The sequence below is a fragment of the Chrysochloris asiatica genome, unplaced genomic scaffold (genome assembly GCF_000296735.1).
Source record: "Chrysochloris asiatica unplaced genomic scaffold, ChrAsi1.0 scaffold00062, whole genome shotgun sequence".
NCBI classification, from domain to species: Eukaryota; Metazoa; Chordata; class Mammalia; order Afrosoricida; family Chrysochloridae; genus Chrysochloris; species Chrysochloris asiatica.
The window spans coordinates 6,924,601-6,931,656 of record NW_006408580.1 but is presented as its reverse complement, the minus strand read 5'-3'; the positions used below and the strand labels follow the sequence as shown (position 1 = coordinate 6,931,656).

Here is a 7,056-nt window from a genome sequence, read left to right as displayed (position 1 = left end):
TTTATTTGCCATCCAGATCACTTTCTACCCTTTTCTGTGGTACTCTCTGTCCCGGGAGCCTGGTCTATGTAAATTGGAGACGAGAGGCCAAGGGAGCTTGAAAATGCTCTGGGGGAGCCCCAACAGGAGATAACAAGGAGAAAGACATGTGCTTCGGCTTTTATTCCCATGACTCTCTCCTTACAAGGTTTGGATTGACTGTGTCCCAGAAGGTCACTACTTCTCTGAAGGGACCCTCTCTAAGGGATTCCCTTTCATTCTAGTTTCCAGTAACCACTCCTTTCAGTAACCATTTCTCCCAATCTAGTTGTAGTAATAGCTGCTTCCAGTCCTGTGTTCTGACACTATATTTTGTAGTACTCTTCACCTCGTTTGTCGTTGTTGTTGTTGTTAAGTGTCGTCGAGTTAGTTCTGACTCATAGTGACCCTCTATAGGTTTTCCAAGGAACTGCTGTTGAACTTGAACCACCGACATTGCAGTTCACACCAACCATACAGTCCAGTGCATTAACCCGCAGCGCCACACCAGGACTCCTTGCCTACTTTTTAATGAAACTCTTTGTAAATAAATCCTCCTTAAATTATCCTAATTTGTGTGTGCCATCTGTTTTCTGTCAGAGCCCTGCCTGATTCAACACCTGGCTACATCCTGTTCATCTTCTAAGATTAAGCACAGGAAAAGATAGATAAGGAAAAACAGCATGAGCGGTTTGCATGGAAGCTGTTCTGGAGGACAAGTAATTCCATACTACCAGATAATACATAATAAGACAAGTCATGGAAGTTAAAGCTGAAAAGTAGTTAATACAAAACAAGCAGATCTTTTAATTTGATAACTGTGAATTGGACTCTTGCCTATAATAGCAAGACAATTGGATATTGACTAGTTTAGTATTTCAGAATCTTAAACATAGATTCCACCCTACATAGAAATTTGGGAGAGGGGTTATTGTTGCCCGGTGTCATTGATTCAGCTCTGACTCATAGTGACTCTATGTGTAACAGAATGAAACACTAATGGGTCCTAATCCATCTTCATAATTGTTATGCTTGAGCCCATTGCTACTGCCACTGTGCCAATCCATCTTATTGGGGGTCTTCCTCTTTTATACTGACCTTCCAATTTACCAAGCATGATGTCCTTCTCCAGGGACTAGTTCCTCCTGATAACACGGCCAAGTAAGAAAGACCAAGTCTGGCCATCCTGGCTTCCAAGGAGCACTCTGGCTGTACTTCTTCCAACACAGATGTGTTTGTTCTTCTGGCAGCCCATGGTACTGTCAATAGTCTTCTCCAACACCATAACTCAAATGCATCAATTCTTCTACAGTCTTCCTTATTCATAATCAAGCTGACAGACGAGTGGTAGGGGAGAAGTGTTAGGCCAGAACTTTGGCAATATGAAAAACAGTCAGGGAGAATTTACCATATTCCAAGAAAGAGATGAGAATTTGAACCAGGTTAATGGCATTTGGCATGCATTTGATAAAAACTTAGGAGGTAAAAATCAATAGAACTGGATACTTAAATATTGGGGCTTCAAAGAAATAAAAACCACCCCAAATTTAAGTACAAAGCTATTGACTTCCCATGCAAAGGAACCTGAGTCAGTGAAAAAATGCACTTATTTATTCACTGAGGGGGAAAGACATGGTTTTTAAATGCCAGGAAGGAAGTTTCACTCTGGATAAAACAGAATGGCACCATAGGTCTGACAAGATTGAAACAAATCCTATAGGTTAGGAAAGTATCATCATTTAGGTCCAGCTTACCAGAAAACCAAGTCAAATCCTGCTGTGGACTCAATTCTGACTCATTGCAACCCTATATAGGGTTTCCAAGACTGTCAGTCTTTATAGGAGCAGAAAACCGAATCTTCTTCCCTTCAGAGAAGCTGATGGCTTTGAACTGCTGACCTTGCAGTTAGCAGTCCAGTGCTTAGCCTACAGTGCCACCAGGCCTCTTTCCAGCTTATCATGGGTACTCAAAACCTATGGTTGCTTATCAACTTCAGCTGGTGATAGCAATTTATGATGATGCATAATCAGTTTTTCAGGCATCCTGGTGTGGCTCTATAAGAAAAGCGCTGGACTACTAACAGAACGACTGACTGTACAAATCCACCAGCCTCTCCAGGAGAGGTTCCTATAATAGTTTACAGACTTGGAAACCCTATATAGAGTCACTATAAGTTGGAACTTAATGGCACTTAATAAAAACAGCTACTTAATCAAGCAAGGAGCTCTGATAGCGTAGTGGTTATGAATCGGGCTGCGAACCTTAAGGTCAGCAGTTCGAAACTACCAGCTGTTCCGCGGGGGAAAGATGAGGCTTTCTGCTCCCGTAAAGATTTATAGCCTCAGAAACCCTGTGCAGGGTCACTATGAGTCGGAACCGACTCCACGGCACATAACAACAACTTAGTCAAGCATCATCCTTTGCAGTAGTTATACGCCGACACACATGGGATCGCCATGAGTCACCTGGATCTCGACTGGTACTAGTAAGTGTTGCTTTAAATGGAATACATAGGAGCTCCAAAAAGTTTCTGGAAAAAATCCATTAACTTTTATTTTTATTTTTTAAAGTAAAAAAACACAGGGACTTTATTATTCCTAACACAGGGCAGGTCTTCACTGGGTGGTGGGAGGCGGCTTTGGCCCTCTACTTGCCGGCGATGAGTGAGTTCCGCAGGACCACAATGACAGAATCCCCACGTAGGAACATCTTGGAGATGTAGCGGTCCTTGTTGATGGGCTTGGACTTCTTCTTGCCCTTGCCACTCTTGGGGACTTCGGTCCACATCTCTTTCACATTCTCCAGCACCATGTGGCAGTGCCTGTCAAAAGCTTCTTGTTGTTGTGACAGTTGATGAGCATTTGGGTGTTGTTCTTGACCAACTGCGTGAGCCCCACAGGAGCCGTGTGTAAAACTCCTCCTCCACCCGCTTCTGCAGCTCCTCTGGAGTCATCTTACTCTTGGGCTTGTTGAGGAGGCTCCTGGTGCTGGCAGCGTTGTCCGGTCACTCCCGTTTCCTCCGCGTTGCTTCTGCCTCTGCTCCATTAACTTTTAATTCAATTTTATCATGAATTTTTTAAGCTCCTTCATATTTTCTTTTATAGAGAGCAGCAGGGAAGTGGTGAAAGAGTTAGACAAGCTCTCACATTATAGGTTTCATTTCTTAGTGCTGTTTTAACTGAAATATCGCAAGTGAATGGTTTTCACCAACAGAAATGTATTCTCTGTTTGTTTTTGTTGCTCTGGGTGCTGTGGGGTCAATTCCAACTTATAATACTGTGATTCTGTATTCAGAACACTGGCTTTATGGGAATGCCCTCTATTTCTGTCCTTCCTGGGGGAAAATCTTTGCCTCAGTTTATGTAGCTGGTCATTTTTGTAGTTTCTGTGCTTGTAGATTGGTCTGCCTCCTTCTTCTGTGTCTACTTTCTTATGTACCTAATGTCCTCTTTCATATTTCAAAAGTCATTGGTTTAAGACCACCCTACACTGATATGGCCTCATTAACATAACAAAGGAAACCCTATTCCCAAAGGGGATTTCACCCACAGATATGTTGCTTTGAGTGGACTCTGACTCATAACTACCATATTCCAGTAGTATTGTCTCATAGGGTTTCCTAAACTATGTGGTGCTGTAGGATCAGCACTGGACCGCTAACCACAAGGTTGGCAGTTCAAACCTGCCAGCTGCTCCTTGGAAACCATATATAGGGTTGCTATGAATAAGAACTGACTCGACAGCACTTAACAACAACAATAATCTTTATGGGGGCAGAGCACCAGATCTTTTCTCCCTTGGAACCGAATATTTAACCATTGTGTCACCAAGAATCCTTACACAAGTATGTTGTTGTTGTTAAGTGCCATGTAATTGACTCTGACTCATAGTTACCCTATATAGGGTTTCCAAGGAGTAGCTGGTGGGTTTGAACTGCTGACTTGTGGTTCACAGTCCCGTGCTGATCCTACAGTGCCACACCAGGAGCCCTTAACAGTATAGGGATAAGGATTCACAACATATACTTTGTGGGGCAGAAATCAATCCATAAAAGATAGGAATATCAGCCTTGCTCAGCGCCACCCGCCTAGTTCTTCTACCCAGCTCCAGGCCCGGCCCCCTTCACCCTGTCTCTCAGTACCGAAACGTCACCAGCATGTTGGACAAACTGCCCTACAAAGTCACTAACCTCAGTTTGGCCTTTTGGAGACTCAAGTCCCTGGACATTGCAGAGAATGAGATGCCAGGCCTGATGCATATGCGGGAGATGTACTCAGCCTCCAAGCCTCTGAAGCGTGCCTGCATTGCTGGATGCTTGCACATGACTGTGGAGACAGCTGTCCTTACTGAGACCCTCGTCGCTCTTGGTGCTGAGGTGCATCCAGCTGCAACATCTTCTCCACTCAGGACCATGCAGCTGCCATTGCCATGGTTGGCATTCCAGTGTATGCTTGAAAGGGTGAAATAGATGAGGATTATCTGTGGTGCGTTGAACAAACACTGAACTTTAAGGACGGACCTCTCAACATGATTCTGGATGACGGTGGTGACCTCACCAACCTTATTCACACCAATTACCCACAGCTCCTGTCGGACATCCAAGGCATTTCCGAGGAGACCACAACTGGAGTTCACAACCTATACAAGATGAAGGCCAATGGAATTCTGAAGATGCCTGCCATCAACGTCAATGATTCTGTGACCAAGAGTAAGTTTGACAACCTGTATGGCTGCCGGGAGTCCCTCATAGATGGCCTCAAGCGAGCCACAGATGTGATGATTGTGGGAAAGGTGGCAGTTGTGGCAGGCTATGGGGACATAGGCAAAGGCTGTGCCCAGGCCCTGAGAGGTTTCAGGGCTTGTGTTATCATCACTGAGATTGACCCCGTCAACTCATTACAGGCTGCCATGGAGGGCTATCAAGTGACTACCATGGATGAGGCCTGTCAGGAGGGCAACATCTTTGTCACAACCACAGGCAGTGTTGATATCATCCTTGGCAGGCACTTTGAGCAGATGAAGGATGATGCCATCCTGTGTTAATAATGGACACTTTGACGTGGAGATTGCTGTCGAGTGGCTCAATGAGAATGCTGTGGAGAAAGTGAATATAAAGCCCCAGGGGGACCAATAACGGTTGAAGAATGGCCACCGCATCATCCTGCTGGCTGAAAGCCGGTTGATCAACCTGGGCTGTGCCAGGGGCCACCCCAGCTTTGTGATGAGCAACTCCTTCATCAACCAGGTACTGGCACAGATTGAACTGTGGACATACCCAGACAAGTATCCTGTTGGAGTCCACTTCTTGCCCAAGAAGCTGAAGCCCACCTGGGCAAGCTGAATGTGAAACTGACCAAGCTAACTGGGAAGCAGGCTCAGTACCTGGGCCTGCCCTCGGATGGCCCCTTCAAGCCTGATCACTACCGATATTGAAAGCTTGGCCTGCATCTCGCCTTCCAACTGAAATCCCTGCCCAGGCCCCAATTCTCCCTCCCAAGAACAAAACAAAGGGCACTAACTTTGAGATTGGTTTGTCATTCCCTTTTCCCCTTCAGTTGATTCCCTGGGCCCTGCTATGTCCTTCATACTGTAACAGGTGTGGCAAGGGGCACTGAGAAACCCCTCTCTTCCAAAGTCCTGTTCATGATGGAGGGTATGAGGGAGAACCCCACAGGGAACCATGAGCTCAGGGGTCTTGGAACTGCTCACTCAGTCTTTATGCTGGAAGGTGGTGGCAGTGGTCAAAGCCCATGCACTTTATATCTAGGTCCTCACATGGTCTTGGGGACTTTGCCAGTGTGCTTGGTTTATAGGCTTGCTGGTCCTCAGTCCATGACAGATGAGAAGAAGCACTCACAGGGCACGGTGGAGCTAGTAGAGTCTGAATGCTCCTAAGAGCCTGGTTTAGTGTTGGGCATTCTCTTAAACTTTGGAACAGTGAGGTGTTGGTACTTTTTGTCCCCATTTTACAGGGGTTAGAATAGACTTGTTAAGGGACAGCCACGAGAGAGCAAGAGAAGTGACAACCAGAGGTTGAAAGGGGCCAGAAAAACATGAAAGCACAGGTATATTTTGTATAGCCACCACTGTGTAACATGCTGGTTCCTACCACAACCCTGGATCAAAAAATTACTTGGTTTATTATATGTTAAAGGAGAGCAGGGAGGTGGGTTAATAAAATTTCTGGTACCTAAAAAATATATACATATGAATATCATTAACTGATCCTGAATACAAGAAAAGATTTAGAGGGGACACTCCAGGAGAAATATAGCTGGATATCTGGTTCATAGTGACTTTGAACTACCTGTGGGTGATGCAAGTGATTAAGTTCTCAGCTGCTAACCAAACAATTGGAGGTTCAAGTCCATTCATAGGTGCCTCAGAGGAAAGGCAAGATGATCTACTTCTAAACCATTAGCCCATGAAGACCCTATGGAGCACAGTTTTACTCTGACACACATGGGGTTGTCATAAGTCAGAATAGACTTAATGGCAGCTGGTAACTGATGGGATGAACAAGACTGCAATAGAGAGCTTTGGAGACAGTCTCAAAAGACAGTTCTGAGAGTCAACTGGAGTAGTTTAGGTGGTAGGAATCATCACTCAGGAAGAGCCTGGAAAGAAAAGGCTAATGGACAAAGAGCTTTCTCAGGTTTTTTGCTTTTCACATTAAGGTGTGGAAGTAACTTCTTTCAAGGGGAATGAAAATATCTTTTCTTTGCTGCAAGGAATACAGATCCTTCACAGAAATTAATAGATATTCTTCACACCCCCACCCACCCCATTCTATAGTCCCCATCATCCATCTAGGAAACGAAGAACTAGTTTTCTATTGCTAACAGTTTTAGGCTCAGGCAAAATGGACCATTAAGTCACCTCCTTCACATGGTCCAACGGAAGACTCTGAATAATAAGGGCTTCCCTGGTGGGAGATGTCTTCTATAGATACATTTACCTTGGAAGCATTGCAGGTAGGAGTAGCTGGTTGAGAACTAACTAGACTCTGGTCCATATGGAGGGAGATGATGAAATGAT

General features: G+C 44.9%; 2 pseudogenes; one reads left to right on the top strand and one right to left on the bottom strand.

Moving 5' to 3' along the window:
• Window positions 1–2,664: 2,664 nt before the first annotated feature.
• Window positions 2,665–2,971, bottom strand: LOC102810737 (annotated as a pseudogene).
• A 1,203-nt stretch (window positions 2,972–4,174) lies between these two features.
• Window positions 4,175–5,451, top strand: LOC102842870 (annotated as a pseudogene).
• Window positions 5,452–7,056: the final 1,605 nt, after the last annotated feature.